Here is a 5,147-nt window from a genome sequence, read left to right on the forward strand (position 1 = left end):
TGTTTTCCATGGATTTTTAATTTGTTGGCACCATCTTTTGAAGGGATTACACCAGAGGTTTTCAAAGTGAGGCGGGCCTCCACAGGGGGGCTCCAAACTGTTTCAGGGGAGGCTCAGTGAATGGAAGTGAAATAACATTACATTATTTATCAAAAGGAGATCTCACAGAATAACCTGTGGGGTTTGGTTAAAGAGTTCAGAGATACAGTAGTTTTGGGGAACTCCCATGTTATCAGTCAGAAACTAAATGATCTAGCTAGCACATATCTTTGTTTTATTTTTTTTAATGTACAGTTGCAGGGAAGAGTATGTGAACCATTTGAAATTACCTGGATTTCTGCATAATTTGGTCATAAAGTGTGGTCTGATCTTCTAAGTCAACAACTTGCCAACAAAATGCAGGATAAACGTAGGATGATGAGGTTTTGATGTTGGTGTGCTGTGCCGTTTTCCTCCACACAGGGTTGTGTGTTCCTTCCAAGCAACTTAACATAGCTTTCATCTGTCCAGAGAATATTTTGCAAGTAGAACATCCAGGTGCTCTTTTGCAAACTTCCGACGTGCAGCAGTGTTTTTTTGTTTGTTTTTTGGACAGCAGTGGCTTCCTCCGTGGTGTCCTCCCAACTCTGTTCTTGTTTAGTGTTTGACATTTTTTGTTTGTCAGTTTTGGCAAAGTTTTCAACAAAGATGTTGGAATGTTCCAGAGATTTCTCTTAATTCTTCAGCTGACACTGTAGAACTCGTGGTTCACATTAGGCAATGCTTCGTGAGAATAGCAAAATTGAAAATGTGTGTTTTTTTTATAGGGCAGGGCAGCTCTAACCACCACCTCCAATCTCATGTCATTGATTGGACTCCAGGTTGGCTAACTCCAATTAACATTTGGAGAAGTCATATGCCTAGGGGTTCATACTTTTTCCTCCCTGCACTGTGAATGTTTACATGGTGTGTTCAATCAAAACATATAATAGGGGTCATGCACAACCAACTTCTGCATTCTGGAAAACGGGTCGCATCACTTCTGGTTATGGCGCTGTTTTACACGAGATGCTGTGAAGAATTACCAAAGATGAGCATATCAAATGTGAGCCAATTTTGATCAAATTTAACCACATTTTCATAGGTTTTACACCTGTTACTCTAAAAATGATAAAAAAAGATGTTTTTGGAGCATACACAGGTCACAGATCTAAGAGGAAAGCCGAGATCAACTGTTGCAATGGTACGACTTTGTTATTTGTGTCCAGGAGGATAAGTTGGTACAGCGTATCCATGTTGACCCGAAGGTAACAGCAGTCATCAGAGAGAGTGGACCAGTTTTACTTGATGCAGAAGTACCTGTCTGTCTCCAAAAGATTTCGCTGATTGATGCAACTCTGTGATTGTTAAAGAGGAGATTTGTTCATAGGTACTGTATATTTTGCAGTGAGGCGGTGGTTAGCACTGTTGCCTCACAGCAAGAAGGTCGCGGCTTCAAACCCTGGTTGCCCCGGCCTTTCTGTGTGGAGTTTGCATGTTCTCCCCTTGTCTGCGTGGGTTCTCTCCGGGTGCTCCGGCTTCCTCCCACCGTCCAAAGACATGCGGACTAGGTTAATTGGTGACCCTAAATTGTCCTTAGGTGTGAGTCTAAGCGTGAGTGGTTGTCTGTCTATGTGTGGCCCTGCAATGGACTGGCGACCTGTCCAGGGTGTACCCCGCCTTGCGCCTGATGCCAGCTGGGATTGGCTCCAGCGCCCCGCGACACCGTACGCAGGATAAGTGGTTGACAATGAATAGATGGATGGATATTTTGCAGTGAATATAAAGAGAAAAATGTTTTCTTCAGAAAGATTTTTGATTTGTCAATGACAAACAATTAAAGCATTTCATATACAACTTCATCTCAACATCTCATAGTGACTGTATACACTGCTCAAAAAAATAAAGGGAACACTAAAATAACACATCCTAGATCTGAATGAGTGAAATAATCTCATTAAATCCTCCTTTCTTTACATAGTTGAATGTGCTGACAACAAAATCACACAAAAATTATCAATGGAAATCAAATCTATCAACCCATGGAGGGTTTACTGTGAGCTGTGATCAATGATTGATGCTGCGGCATTTGCAAAGAAAAATGCCGCAAGACCAGGCAAAAATGTGGTTCCAAGCAACTGCGGCTGCCGGACTCGGCCCCTGCAGCCGCCTTGCTCCTGCAAAGTTTTAATGTAATGTGACATGGTGACGTTTTGCAGCATCGGCGATAGTTGGACAACATTTCTAACCAACCCAGTAAAATCTTTCTTTAAAAAATATAAACTGAATGTTGAAACTGAGTGTTCTTTAAAGCTGCACAGGAAAATGTTTCCAACTTATTTTGGAACTGTTGTCACACTGAGAAATTCTGGTCAGACATGTTGGAGTTCATTCAGACTCATTTCGGATATTTCTTTTTGTTTTAAGGATGTTTTCTTTGGTCTTTTTGATTTCAGGGAGGATAAAAAAGGACTATATTTCATAACAAATCTGTTTTTCTTACTTGCCAAATACCATATCCACAAATGTAAATTTACTGGTTCCAAACCATTGTTCCTTGTCTTTATGAACTAGATGCATAACATGGACTCCATAAAATATTCAGAAAACTGCAACGCTCAAAGGACTGTAGAACTATATTCAACACTTGTGACCTCATGGAAGTGTCTGATATTGGAACTCGAGAACTCAAGTTAGTGCTTTAACCTGGGCTTTTTAGTCAGAAAGCCTTAATGAATGTTAAATTATTTGTGTACCCCTGGAGAATGAAATATTGTATGTCTTTATATGTTGTGTCTTTATATGTTGCAGATATATGCTGACATTTTCAATAAAGTCAATTTAAAAAAAAACATTTCTAACCAGCCACTGCGACCATTATTTCATAATAAATCTTATGTTGTTTCTGGCAAAATTTCATATACACAAATGCAAATTTACAAACAAAAAAACTCTATTTATAGTCTTTGACAAAGAAATTGAACTTTTAGAACAATTCGTCTTCTCTTTAAACAAAAAGGCTCTTAAGGTATTTAATATCTGTCGCCTACTCACTTGAAGGTCTTTCTGTGATACTCTTTTTTTCTGTTATTTTATTTTATTGTTGCTAGCTATATGTACCTCTGTATCTCTTATGTGTTGAAGGCCTATGTATTCTTGTATGTTGTCTTGTTAATACTTTTAAAGAGAGAGAGAAAAAAGCATTTCTAACCAGCATGCCTTATTTTAAGTAATAGTCTGAGCTGCAGGCGACTGTAGGGGCGGGGTATAAAAACACCGCCGTCAAGTCGGACACACTTTACTTGCGTGAGCGTGTGGTATTAAGTAAAGTATGCTCTATGTATCCTTATCATTGGAAATGCCTACTGAAATATACAAAAATTTTTATAAAATTCTATTAAATTTCATATGGAGGAATAAATGTAATTATTTAGAAAAATGTATCCTATGTAACACAAAAAGAAATGGAGGTCTGGAGGACTTAAGTTTTGAAACATTAAACAATACTTTCAAAATTAAATGACTAACTAAGTTAATTAAAGAAAAAGATAATATTTGGAACACCTTCCCTAAAAATGTATTTAATTTAATGAGCGGAATTGAATTTGTATTAAAATGTGACTATAAAATCGGTTAACTACCTGTAAAGTTATCAAATTTTCATAAACAAGCTCTGCTGGGCAGCTGGAAGTTAATTTTACAAGCATAATTTTTCACCAACTACATTTGGAACAACAAGAATATTCAATATAACAATAAATCACTAATTATGAGACATAGGTTGCCAATGGTATTGAATTATGTAGGACCAATTAAAACATTAAGAACAAGAAGGCAATCAAGAATAACTATGTGTACTTTTGGACAGTTGATATATTATTTTGAATCCACTCTACTATTTTATTTATTTTGCTACCTCCTGCTTTTGTTTTTATTTATGTATTTTTCTCTTTTTATACATATACCCCTAATTGTTTTGTGTTTATAATTTCAATAAACATCTGAATTTTTTATTTTTTAATTTAAGCAGGCTGTGTTTTTCCTGCTCTTCTTCTTCTTTATAGAATTGTATTGGCGGTTACAATTCCATGAAGAAAAACAACTAATTGGTGCTTTACCGCCACCAACTGGTATGTGGATCTTAAATCTAATCTTAAATCAAAGTTTATTCTTTCCATTAGGAGATTTTAGATCAGTTGCCTTCTTTTTTCCTCATATTTCTGACAGTGTATGACATATTCTATTGGCTCTTGTTGCCCACAGTAATCACAACCACCTGTGTTATGTTTACCTATAAAGTGCTGTTTAATCCAGTGTGTCCAAATAATACACTCTTTAGCTCTGTAAGCAGTTGCCTGCTCCGTGGTGAAGACAGAGGCCCTGTGTTAAAAGAAACTTTAGCCTCTCCGGGATATTCTAGTAGGCTACAGATTTGACAGCTCTAGGTATACAGGTGCTGGTCATATAATAGAATATCATCAAAAAGTTGATTTATTTCAGTAATTCCATTCAAAAAGTGAAACTTGGATATTATATTCATTCATTACACACAGACTGATATATTTCAAATGTTTATTTCATTTAATTGTGATGATTAAAACTGAGAACTAATGAAAATCCCAAATTCAGTATCTCTGAAAATTAGAATATTACTTAAGACCAATACAAAAAAGGATTTTTAGAAATGTTGGCCAACTGAAAAGTATGAACATGAAAGGTATGAGCATGTACAGCACTCAATACTTAGTTGGGGCTCCTTTTGCCTGAATTACTGCAGCAATGCGGCGTGGCATGGAGTCCATCAGTCTGTGGCACTGCTCAGGTGTTATGAGAGCCCAGGTTGCTCTGATAGTGGCCTTCAGCTCTTCTGCATTGTTGGGTCTGGCGTATCGCATCTTCCTCTTCACAATACCCCATAGATTTTCTATAGGGTTAAGGTCAGGCGAGTTTGCTGGCCAATTAAGAACAGGGATACCATGGTCCTTAAACCAGGTACTGGCAGCTTTGGCACTGTGTGCAGGAGCCAAGTGCTGTTGGAAAATGAAATCTGCATCTCCATAAAGTTGGTCAGCAGCAGGAAGCATGAAGTGCTCTAAAACTTCCTGGTAGACGGCTGCGTTGACCTTGGA

This window comes from Micropterus dolomieu, linkage group LG10, assembly GCF_021292245.1.
Source record: "Micropterus dolomieu isolate WLL.071019.BEF.003 ecotype Adirondacks linkage group LG10, ASM2129224v1, whole genome shotgun sequence".
NCBI classification, from domain to species: Eukaryota; Metazoa; Chordata; class Actinopteri; order Centrarchiformes; family Centrarchidae; genus Micropterus; species Micropterus dolomieu.